Below are 12,825 nucleotides of genomic sequence, written 5' to 3' on the forward strand. Positions count from 1 at the left end.
ACCCAGGAAGGACTGGGTGGGAAGAATCCCATGGCCATAGGAGAACATTTATTAAAAGCAAAAAGGTTGCAGTGTGTTGCAGAGTGAGAAAAACACACCTAAAACAACAGGCACGGTAGTGTCTGATTGAAACATAAAAAGCACATGTCAATACCGGAGCAGTAGGCTGGCACCAACAGAGCAATAAGGGGGAGTTGGGCCATGCATGTATTAAAACATAAAAAGCACATGTAAATACCGGAGTAGTAGAATGGTACCAGCTGGCATGAACAGAGCAATGAGGGGGAGTTGGGCCATGCGTGTATTTGTGTCTCACGGAATTCTCTGGTAATGCCGAAGGAGGCCCAGCTAGAAGATGTAGAAGATGTCCACTTTACAGTTGAGGGTAAGGGCCGAGGCTTAGACCTTGGTTTTGGCACTTAGGGATATCCTTTTCCTTCAAAATATTTTCTCTTCATTGCTTTTTCTTTTTCTTTTTCTTTTTTTTTTTTTTTTTTTTTGAGGCAGAGTCTCTCTGTCACCCAGGTTGGATGGAGTGCAGTGGTGCAACCTCGGCTTACTGCAACCTCCGCCTCCTGGGTTCAAGTGATTTGAACATCATACACATACTGCTGAGACCAGCTCAGCTGGGGAGACCCTAACTCAGCAGCGCTAGAGGAACTAAAGACACACACACAGAAATATAGAGTGTGGAGTGGGAAATCAGGAGTCTCACAGCCTTCAGAGCTGAAAGCCTCGAAGAGAGATTTACCCACATATTTACTGACAGCAAGCCAGTGATAAGCATTGTTTCTATAGATTATAGATTAATCAAAAGTATTCCTTACGGGAAATAAAGGGATGGATAGTTATCTGCAGCAGGAGCATGTCCTTAAGGCACAGATCGCTCATGCTGTTGTTTGTAGTTTAAGATTGCCTTTAAGCGGTCTTCTGCCCTGGGGGGCCAGGTGTTCTTTGCCCTCATTCCAGCAAACCCACAACCTTCAGCATGGACGTCATGGCCATCATGAACATGTCACAGTGCTGCAGAAATTTCTGCAGCACTGTGGGCTGGGGGCCAGTTCATGGCTAGATTTTGGGGCCTATTCCCAACACATACCACAACACAACACACACCACATAAACCATACATGCATCATGCATACCACACACTACACATTGCACACACACGCCTGTATCACACACACATCATACACAACACACAACATACCACATACACAACACAACGCATCCATACCACACCACAAAAAAACCACAAAACACACCACACACATCACATCCCACACACAACACAACACAACACACATACACTACAAAGCGCATCACACACACCATACATCAGATACACCATACACAGCCTACCACACATACACATACCACATATACATGCCACACGCTGCACACACATCGCACACACAAGCATGCACAGCGTACACACACGTCACACACACGCACATGCACGCACAGCCTCTGCACCAAGACCTCTCTAAGCAAGAGCCTATTTCCCACTCTACCCTTTCTCAGCCTGGAGGAAAGTGCTCATACCTAAAAAGGCGGTTCCTTGTGGTGAAGGAGCAAAGAAAGTTCCTGCTGCCCCAGGACACTCTAGAAAAAGTCTGACAGAGGTAATGGCTCCCGGTAGAGGTGTCAGGAAAAATAAACAGCATTTCCCCCATGGCCTGAGGGACCCGCTCCGCCCGCAGCCCCCAGCCCTTGTTGCCATGGAGAGCGGCCTGCGCACCCGGGCCGGCGCCCCCAGCCCTCCCGCCGACTCTCCGCGGGCGGCTTTGTCAGGGCTCAGCGCGTCCCTGCAGCTGCGAGGAGAGGAGGAGACGCGGCGGCTGCCTGTGGGTGCCGCGGACCTTCGGGGCGGGCCGGGGAGGCGGGACCGCTCCTCGGAACCCCAGAGACTTAGTCCTGGGCTGACTGGGGCGGGAAGCACAGCGCCGCCCTCCGGGTCCCCAAGGAGACCCCAGCCTCCTGCCGCCCGCTGTGAGCCACCGCTCGGGGGCTCCTCTGGAAGCGGCTCCGGCAAGCACCGAGTTCGCCTGTGCGCCTGTGCGGAGCTGGGGGAGCCTCCGACTTCCCTGTTTGCTTTGTAAATGATTTCCGTCCCTAGAGGAAGGCGGTGAGTAGGTTCGTCGGAAAAGGTGGAGATTTTCGTTGGGTTCAGGTGGCTTTGAGATCCTGTGTGGGGTCATTTTTCTGGGTGTCCGGGGCTGAGCGGGGCGTCTCCAGGGGGCGGGCTGGCGGGAGCCCTCTGAGGAAGGAGGAGGTGACTGCCTGGTGTATAGTTTGAAGAGGGGTTTTAATCAGCTTTCTGCCCCCTCCTGAGCACAGCCCAGTGGGGACTGAGCTGAAGACCACCTTGGCAGTGCTCGCAGTGGGTCCTGGGGCCCCTGGCTCTGGAACAGGATTCTCCAGGATACCTACTGAATGAGAAGTGCTAGGCTGGACTGTGATGAAACCTGTTTTATTTCTGGATTTCTCCACCCTTGCCCATTCTTCCCATTTCTTTTCAAATGGATGGGAAAAGAAAATAGTCTGCTTGAAAAAAAGAACACATGTCATTGCCTGGGCGATTGCCATGGCAACGGGGACCCCATGTCAGATGCTGGGATTGTCTTTTCTTTTTGTTACCTTACTCTTACCACTCGGCATTTCCCCTAAGTGTCACCTCTTGTAAGGGAGAAAATAAAACCAAGGTGAAAGCGGGTGCTTTGGCGCTGCTAGGCAAAAGTTTGAAGTTCATAAAGACCTCCGGTTCTTCGGATAGACATGGGTGGAAAGAGGCCGCAAGGCCGGCCGTGCCCCTTTTCGTGGTTGGTGTCTCTGGTCCTTGCGGATCCAGGTTGTCCCGGCTCCTTGACGGCATGTTTCCTATGCTCTGTGCCTGTGAATTAGGACAGTTAGAATGTTGTCATTTTCTGGGATGGCTGGGAAATACAGGTATCATCGCCTAAAATCAGTGTGAAGTGTGAACAGTGAGTGTGTGTGTTGCATCTGTGTATGTGTGTGCACAGGATTTAATGTTGTGAACTATTAGGATGACAGCAAACCCCAGCCCCAGTGAGGTGGACCCTCTCTTTCGTATTGTGCAGAAAAGTTACACATTTCTCAGCCGCAGGGAAACCTGGCTGCTTTCTGGCCGCTGCCCATGGCTCTTCTTCCCAGGCCCTTGTGTTGGGGCAGTGGGTGGTCAGCTGAAGGCCAGCTGGCTTTGGACACAACGCCTTCTCTGTGTTGTGCCCAGGGTCCCAGCTCATTCACTGAGAGTCAGCGGCTCACACCATCTGTTCTGGGGTTGGGCTGTGTCCCAAGTGCCCCTCCTCATCCTCAGACCTCAGGACTCACCGGGCAGAGGTTGGGCTGGGGCTGGCGGCCTCAGTTTTCTTATCTGCAAAATGAAGGTTATGACAGCTCATCCGTTGGGCCTTTAGTTGGGCTCCTGGGGGACTGCAGACTTCTCCAAGCCCATCATGGTACTGGCTTTTCTCTGGACATCCCAGAGAGGGGGTCACACATGATCTGGGGAAGGTCAGAGCAGGACACATCCTCCTGTCACCATGGAGCACATGTGCTGAGGGACTGGTGCCTGGAAAGGGGAGCGATGTGGAAGGAAATCTGGCCCCATCCTGTGGACCAGTGCCTCAGTTTCTCCATTTGTAAGTGGGGTCATGTGTCACCCCCTGGTGGCTTGCTCTTGGGTGAAAGAGCCGAAGACTGCATTTTCACTGTGTGTGACCTGTATGGAAGCCTCTCATCCGTGACAGTGTCTGACAAGCACCTGCCAGTCTGCAGTGGGGCGTCCGTCCACTCTGGCTGTGGGGGAGATGTGGGCCCATTTCCCCATCATCCCTGCGTGTCCAAGCTCATGAGCACCAGTGCTGACTCAGTCCTGCAGCGTCAGTTCAGCCTTGGGGTGTCCTCATTCTCCAGGACATCCCAAGGAGGGATATCCAGTATCCCTCCTTGAGGGTCGCACCCTCAGGGACAGGATGGGTTTGGGTGGCAGCCATGGCTCTGCAGTCTCAGGTTGTCACACCCTCAGGGACAGGATGGGTTTGGGTGGCAGGCATGGCTCTGCAGTCTCAGGTTGTCGCACCATCAGGGACAGGATGGGTTTGGGTGGTAGCCATGGCTCTGCAGTCTCAGGTTGCCCCGGGTCACCAGGCAGCAGCTCTTGGCCCTGAGCATATCTGTGTGGGCCAAGAAGGGGCGAGGTGCTCGTGTGTACAGAAATGTGCCAGCAAGGACAGGGCAGACTCAGCCTTCCTCCATAGCACCCTTGTCAGAGTGTGCCTGTGAGGGGTGGGGCTCCCTCCTCCCACCACAACCCTCTGAGGAACTCTCCCTGTCCTGTTGGCCAAGGAGCCTTGTGCCCACCGGCAGGGGCTCAACTAACCAACCAACTAACCAACCAACGAATTCATCAACTCCCTTTCTCTTCTGTTTTCTCCTTTTCCTCCTACTCCCTTCTTTTCCTCCCTTCCTTCCCCCCTCTCTTCTTTCCTTCCTCTTTTTTTTTCCTTTTTCTCCTCCCTTCATCTGTTTCCCTTTTATTCCAGGAAGGATCTGGTTCAGCATAGAGTGTAACGGATAAAAAGAAGCAGATGGGGCTGGGCACGTTGGTTCACGCCTGTAATCCCAGCACTTTGGGAGGCTGAGGCAGGTGGATCACGAGGTCAGGAGATCGAGACCATCCTGCCTAACACGGTGAAACCCCGCCTGTACTAAAAATACGAAAAATTAGCCGGGCATGGTGGCGGGCGCTTGTAGTCCCAGCTGAGGCAGGAGAATGGCGTGAACCCGGGAGACAGAGGTTGCAGTGAGCCGAGATTGTGTTACTGCACTCCAGCCTGAGCGACAGAGCGAGATTCCATCTCAAAAAAAAAAAGAAGCAAATGGGTGAAAAGGAAGAGCAGGAAGAGCAGGTTGGATTTGCCAGACAGAACTTGTCATGGGGATGACGAAGTCTGAGGACACTGGGGAGGCTCCGGCCCCATGCGGCTTGGCAGTCCCTGCTCACAGAGGCCAGGGCTGTTCCGTGAGAATTCTGGACTTGAAGCAACACTCCTGGGCCCCTCACTGAGGGTGGGGAAAGAAGGGGTCACACATGATTCAGGAGGGGTTCATTCAAGGCTGGCAAATGTAGCCCGAGTCCCTTCTGACCCCTGGTAGGGCCCTCACGAACTGTGGAGGCTGTGGCAGTCTGTGGCTAGGGTGCCTGGTGACATTTGATCTAAAGAATTCAATCCAGATGTAGATGAGTCCACCCAGGAGGGATCTGTGGACGACAGCCCCTAAGTGACCTGGGGACAGCTGCCCTTTCTGCCTAGGCAGATGGAAATGGAGCCAGGGTCCTTGTTTTGCCACATCCCCTGCATGCTGATGAGGAGACGGGCAGCAGATGTGGCCCCATCCAGCACTGGAGATTTGCTTCTCCCCGAAATCTGGCTGCCCCTGGCCTGCCTGGGCCCTGAGGACAATGAGGAGAGGTAAGGGTGCCTAGGAGAAAGGTCATAGAGGTGGAGGGAGCCCTGCAGGCTGAGGATGGTGGGCAGGGGCTACTGAGACACCAGGTTGCTCTGGGGGTCCCGCTCTGGGTCTAGCGTGTTCATGAGGGAATTCCAACAGGCCTTTTAGGAATGTGGGGCTTTTAGAAGGGAAATGGTGGCTGGTTGTGGTGTCTCACGCCTGTAATCCCAGCACTTTGGGAAGCTGAGGTGGGAGGATCACGAGGTCAGGAGATTGAGACCATCCTGGCTAACATGGTGAAACCCTGTCTCTACTACAAATACAAAAAATTAGCCGGGCATTGTGGCGGGCGCCTGTAGTCCCAGCTACTCGGGAGGCTGAGGCAGAAGAATGGCGTGAACCCGGGAGGCGGAGCTTGTAGTGAGCCGAGATTGTGCCACTGTACTCCAGCCTGGGTGACAGAGTGAGACTCTGTCTCAAAAAAAAAAAGAAGAAGGAAAATGGTATATAGCATACTAATATGTGCTTGTTGAATGAATATATGAAGAAGGCCTTGTATTTTTCTGGTTACTGATATCCAGTAATTTTAAGTATTCCTAGCTTGTCTTCTCTGGGTACATTATTTTGCTTTTCAGAATATGCCAGCTAGACACAACCCATAAGGTAGAATTTTTCATTGAAATGTGTCTTACATGGAACTTGTAACTTCCTAAAATAAAGTTATGTAGCCAAACAGGATGGCTCATGCCTGTAATCCCAGCACTTTGAGAGGCCGAAGTGGGTGGATAACTTGAGCCCAGCAGTTCGAGACCAGCTGGACAACACGGTGAAACCCTTCTCTGCAAAAAAATACAAAAACAAGCCAGGTGTGGTGGCACACGCCTGTAGTGCCAGCTACTCGGGAGACTGAGGTGGGAGGATTGCTTGAACCCAGAGGTTGAGGCTATAGTGAGCCATGATTGTGCCACTGCACTCTAGCCTGGGTGACAGAGTGAGACCCTGTCTCAAAAAAAATTGATTAATTAATTAAAGTTGTGTAGAGTTTGCGAGGTGTGGGGTTGTGTCTGAGCACGCTCATGTTCTTGGTCCTTGAAACGCTGGTACCCGCAGGATTCATGTAGCTGCAGAGGTGGTAAACTGAATGAATAAAACTGCTGGTCTTTGACCATGCAACGTAGGTGCAAAGTAGGCTTGGGGGGATCCTAGTCAGAAGATCCTGACTTTACAGCTGCAGAGAGGATGCCCCTGTCCCCCAGTTCCAGGGCAGGCAAAATCTGAGGGGCTAAGATCTTTAGTGGCAAAAGGGGCATCTGGTTCTTTGACTCTCTCCCTGATCCTGCTTTTAAACAAGTTCCAAAAAATTTTGTCTGCAAAACAAACTATGCTGCATAAGGAACAGTTCGTTGCCCTAATTCATCCATTGGACTTCACACTTGACTCCCTACAGGCTTCTTAATATCCCTGGTTTCCAGCTCACGGAGTCGATGCAGGGGGTGACCAGAGCACATCTCTGTTTATTTTCAAGTATGCAAAGGATATATGCACATATCATTGTTGAAAGTCAAAAAAAAAAATTTTTTTTTGAGATGGAGTCTCACTCTGTCGCCCGGGCTGGAGTGCAGTGACATGATCTCAGCTCACTGCAAGCTCTGCCTCCTGGGTTCCCACCATTCTCCTGCCTCAGCCTCCTGAGTAGCTGGGACTACAGGTGCTGCCACCATGCCCAGCTAATTTTTTTTATTTTTTAGTAGAGACAGGGTTTCATCGTGTTAGCCAGGATGGTCTTGATCTCCTGACCTCGTGATCCTCCCACCTCGGCCTCCCAAAGTGCTAGGATTACAAGCATGAGCCACGGCGCCCAGCCCAAAAATCAAAATGTTTTAAAGCTGAAAGGCCCCCCCACCCCATCCTGTACCCTCCAGTCCTAAGGCCCTCCTTAACATGAAGGTTGAGCAAGTGTGGCTCAAATCTCTCCTTCCTTCCCCCTCTTCCTCCTTCTCTTCCTTCCTCTCTCCTTCTCTTCTTTCTCCCTTTCCTTCTTTTTCTCCTTCCTTCCTTTTCTCTTTCCTTCCCTTTTCCTCTCCCTCCTTCCTTGTTTTCTCCTTTAGAATAGTGCTGCTGTGATCACCCTTAGGTGCCTCCAATTCTAACCGTTCTGGTTACTTCCTCCCCTGAGGTCTCCCAGCTCAACATCTGCCCTTAAAGGAAACCTAAATGAACATGTGCTGTTGCATTCTGAATAGCCTCTGGTTGATCAGGAGCTTAGACTAAGGACTGAATAGTAAAGGGTGGATCCAAGTGATTGTGAGAATACCACTTGGCAGAATGTGATGTCTGGATTGGACATGGAGTGCATTGGAAGGGACCCCGCACCTCCCTGCGCATATGAGTGTTTCTGGTTGATGCTGTGCAGCTGCCCCACGACAATGCTGGAATTATCCTTTATTCAGGGCCTGATTGAGTGGGGGCGTGGCCACCCCTTTATTGCCTTATTTTTTTAACGTATATCATTCTCTATTTACACATTGATACTTTTTTCCGACAGGGTAAAAAAAAAAAAATGCACCAGATGCAGCACTTTGGTGTAAGTATAGACACATCAGGGCTCTTTGTTAAGGATAAGAAACGGTCGCTTCCACTTCAGGCTCTAATGTTATCATAGCCAACTGCCAGAACCACTCTGTAATTACGTCTCCTGAGTGGAAAACTCTCCAAATGCCTGTTGGTCTACGAGTTTGAAGCTGGGATTGCCTCTCCACTTTGGCTAAGATGACTAAAGCATCACATATTTTTAGAGCAACTTTTTTTTTTTTTTTTTTTTTTGAGATGGAGTCTTACTCTGTTGCCCCGGCTGGAGTGCAGTGGTGCGATTTCCGCTCACTGCAAGCTCTGCTGCCTCCAGGGTTAACACCATTCTCCTGCCTCAGCCTCCCGAGTAACTGGGACTACAGACGCCCACCAGCACGCCTGGCTAATTTTTTTGTATTTTCAGTAGAGACGGGGTTTCACTGTGTTCGCCAGAATGGTCTCGATCTCCTGACCTCATGATCCACCCGCCCCGGCCTCCCAAAGTGCTGGGATTACAGGCGTGAGCCACCGCGCCCGGCCCTAGAGCAACTTTTAAGAAGTGAGGTATGGTGAGTGATGACTAGCGAGCTCCTCGCTGCTCACACTGTGGCATTTTACACTCACTTTCCCAGGGAGCCCCCAGGAACCTGGTGTCCAGGGATGTTTTCCCCGTGTTGGGGTGAAGGGGCTCACACAATGTCACCTGCACACGGGTCTCACAGTTCCAGATCTGGGCTTGTCCACCCTCCCAGCTGCCTGCTCAGGAGGAAGGCAGGTGAAGTTAAGGGCAGTGCCAAGGTTTAGGAAATATTGCCTGTCTTTGGACCAAATGTAATTTCAGCTTAAAGTAACCTAGAAAATGTTTTGCCAAAAATGTGTTTTCAGAAAGCAGAATTACACTCAGTATCCCTTCTTTTTTTGGTTTCTCAACCACATCTTTCCTTAGAGAGATTTAGGACAGCTAAGTAGAAATTAAATTTTCCATATGTAAACAGGCATGGAGACAGCTGGCTTTCATTGGGCAATAGTTCCCAGCTGGGAATCTCCAATGAGCAATGAGCGATTTCGATTCTTGTATTTTTAAACAGGTTGGCTTTCCTCCCAATTGCAAATATAAATGTTCCTTGTAGAAATGTATATGTTACTGAGAAGCATCAAGAAGCAAATGAAAATTCCCGGAAGCTCACCACCCAGAGACGGTCACACTCAGGGTTTCACACAGCCTCTGTCTGGGGAGCTTTCGTTTCCTTCGGTCTTGTCTATTGTTAGGTCACATGTTCAGTAGGATTTGTCTTGGAGCCTGAACGCTGACAAAGGTGCACCAACCCCCAACCCCATCCAAAGTCACACGGGAATGACAGCTCTGGTCCCACCCACTTCCTGCTCTGGCTAGTGTGTTATTTTTGTGGCTTTCCCCTGTCTTGTCAAAAGAATGACAGTAACTCAACGTGGATACTTTGTCCAAACCTTGGGTCTCAAGGGTTCTGGGAAGGATCCAAGACCTGTGGTTCTTGGTTCCCAAAAGCAGGCAGGTGATTGGAGAAGCAGCTGGGCTCTGAGTCCTGTGCCCATGTGGCCCAAGTGACTGGCTGTGACCCTAATAAGTGAGCAGAAGGGAAGGGGCCGGGGTCACCTTGCACAGGAGGAGTGGCAGCCGTAAGTGTCTCTGCAGGCCAGAGCCACTCCTTCCTCAGGGGCCATCTCCCGAGCCTGCCGAGTATTCTTGTGTCCTAGGAGCCGCTCAGCAAATGGTTGTTGACTGACTGAGTGACAGCACTTTGGCCTCTCTGAACCTCAGTGTCCTGGTTATTGAATGGGACTCTTACTTCCAAGGTCTTTACTCCCCTGAGCCCCTGGTTCCCCGGTTCTCCTTTGTCCTGCACCTCAGGCTGTGTCCTAGAGACCAGCCACCTCAGCTGCATCTTGTTAGGCTCTGAGTGTCGTGGCCTTAACAGTTCCTCCACCTCTCTGAACCACAGCTTTGTCTTCTGGAAAAGGTGAAATGAGAGGATGCTTGGAGCATCATTGCCTGCATTCATGGAACTCATGGTGCCTGGAGAGTGAAGGCGATATGGTGTCTGTGTGTCCAAGAGCCAGCTGCACCCAGAGGGAAACTCGAAAGCTGGTGTGGCCAGAGGCGGCCAAGAAGCAGAGGGGACAGGGCCCGTGATGGTGGGGAGAGGTGCTCCCAACCATTGCCGAGGCCGGGAATGAGGCTGGGAGGCTGCAAGGACCGGGTTCCAGCCGGGCCAACTCTGAGATGATACTGAGGATTCCAGCGTTACTACTGTGAGTCACTTGTCGGCTCACTGCTTCTCTTAAGAGCCAAGGGATGGCCAGGCGCAGTCCCTCACGCTTGTAATCCCAGCACTTTGGGAGGCTGAGGTGAGGTGTAATCACCTGAGGTCAGGAGTTCGAGACCAGCCTGACCAACATGGAGAAACCCCATCTCTACTAAAAAAAAAAAAATACAAAATTAGCCAGGCATGGTGGCGCATGCCTGTAATCCCAGCTACCCAGGAGGCTGAGGCAACCTGGGCAACAAGAACGAAACTCCCTGTCAAAAAGAAAAAAAAAAAGAAAAAAAGAGCCAAGGGATGCCACTAGCTGGTTGTTTAATTAAACTTTTTATTTTGAAATGACTGTATAGACACATAACACATAATGCAGAGACACTACGGGTCTTTACCCAGGAGTTCCCAGTGGTGACAGGTTGCAAAACGATATACCTCGGACATTGACACTGGTACAGTCAAGACACAGAGCAGCACCAGCACAGGGAGCCTCCTGTAGCCCTTTGATGTCCACACCTGCTCCCTGCCTGCCCCTGACAGCAGCCAATCTGTTCGTTTCTACAATTTTGTCATTTTAAGAATGTTATATAAATGGAATCATATAGCATGTAACCTTTTGAAATTATCCTTTTTCCACCAGCATAATCCCTTGGGATTTGTCTAAGGGAATTCATCCAGGGGAATCATCACACATCTCAGCTGCTGTGTGTGTCAGAGGTGTTTCCTTGTTATTGCTGGGTGCTGTTGTGTGGCATGGATGTACCATAGTTAATGTGTAAATGGCAACAGTTTTCATCTCCGTGTCTGCATGTTCATTGCCAGTATATACAAATTCAAGTGATTTTTGCTACTTGATTTTGTATCCCTGACCTTGCTAAATTCACATACTAGTTCTGGGAGGTTTTGTTTTTTTCTGCTGCTTGGCATTTTCTTTGTAGACAATCATGTCATCTGCAAACGTGGACAGTTTTATTTCTTCCTTTCTGCTCAGCGTGCATTTTCTTTTCTGTTCTTGTTTTATTGCGCTGTCTAGAACCTTCTCCACTATGTGGAATAAGATGGTTAGAGCAGGTATCTTCGCCTTGTTCTCACCTTGGGGGACTATTATGGGCCTGACTATGTCCTGCAAAATACATGTTGAAGCCCTAATCCCCAGGACCTCCGAATGTAACTGTGTTGGAGACAGGGCCTTTAGAGAGGTAGTGAAGTTAAAATGAGGTGCTGAGAGTGGGTGCTGATCTGTCATGACTGGTGTCCAATAGGAAGAGCTGAGGACTCACAGAGGGACAACCACGTGCGGACACAGGGAGACGATGGCTGCTTGTAAGCCAGGGAGAGGGGCCTCAGGAGAAACCAACCCTGCCAACACCTTGATCTCAGAGTTCCAGCCTCCAGGAACATAAGAAAGTAAATTTTGGACCTTTCGGCCACCTAGCCAGTGGGACTTTGTTACAGCAACCACGATAAACTAAGACACTGCCCTCCAGAGTGCCCCAGGGCACCTCTGTTCTGACTTCAGAAACTAGTTCCACATGTCTTTGAACTTCATCTAACAGTCTTTTGTGTCTGGCTTCAAGATCCATCCATATCATTGCTTTTTTTTTTTTTTGAGGCAGAGTCTTACTCTGTCTCCCAGGCTGGAGTGCAGTGGTGCAATCACAGCTCACTGCAACCTTGACCTCCGGGGCTCAAGCAATCTCCTGCCACAGCCTCTGAGTAGTTGGGACTACAGGCACATGCCACCACACCTAGCTCTACATCACTGTTATGTCAATGGCTTACTCCTTTTTATTGCTGAATCCTGTTCTATCTATATTATGGCTGCACCATACTTTGCTTGTAATGCATTCTCCGGTTGTCAGACACTTGGGTCGTTTCCGGCTTTGAGTTATGAATACAGCTGCTCTGCACATTTGGGTACAGGTCTTTGTGTGAACAGATGTTTTCTTTTCTCTTGGGTAGATACCTAGAAGTGCAATTGCTGGGTCATAGGGAAAGTGTATATTTAATTGTGAGAAAATGCCAAACAGTTTTCCAAAGTGTTTGTACAGTTTTCTGCTCCCACCAGCATGAAAGTTTCGCACTGAGAGTTACGTTTGCGCCACATCCTTGCCAGCACGTGCACTGTCAGTCTTTTTCACTGTAGCCATTCTGCTGGGACTGGAATCATTCCTCAGGGTGGTTTCTAGTTTCCCTGATGGCAGGCAGTGTTGCCCACCAGCTCGTATACTGACTGTCTATTTAGGTAACTTAAGTCAAATGCTTGTTCCAGTTTTTTTTTTTTCTCATTTTAAAAATGGAATCATTTGTCCTTTTTTTTATTATTGATTTGTAGGAATCTTTATGTACTCTGAACACAAATCTTGTATCAGATATATGTATTGCATATGTTTTCTCCAAATCTGTGATTTGCCTTTGAAATTTTCTTTTTTTTTTCTTTTCTTTTTTTTTTTTTTTTTTTGGAGACAGAGTCTCGCTCTGTTGC

The 12,825-nt window shown here is 50.0% G+C and overlaps 1 protein-coding gene across 1 annotated transcript in view; it reads left to right on the forward strand.

The window, feature by feature from the left end:
- Positions 1-1,523: 1,523 nt before the first annotated feature.
- FGD3 (FYVE, RhoGEF and PH domain containing 3) overlaps positions 1,524-12,825 on the forward strand; it is a 90,581-nt gene continuing 79,279 nt past the window's right edge. The window contains exon 1 of the mRNA XM_023187787.2: positions 1,524-1,625. The gene's annotated coding sequence lies outside the window, so the exon portion shown is untranslated. The remainder of the gene's footprint in view (positions 1,626-12,825) is intronic.

Source organism: Piliocolobus tephrosceles, chromosome 14 (genome assembly GCF_002776525.5).
Source record: "Piliocolobus tephrosceles isolate RC106 chromosome 14, ASM277652v3, whole genome shotgun sequence".
NCBI lineage: Eukaryota > Metazoa > Chordata > Mammalia > Primates > Cercopithecidae > Piliocolobus > Piliocolobus tephrosceles.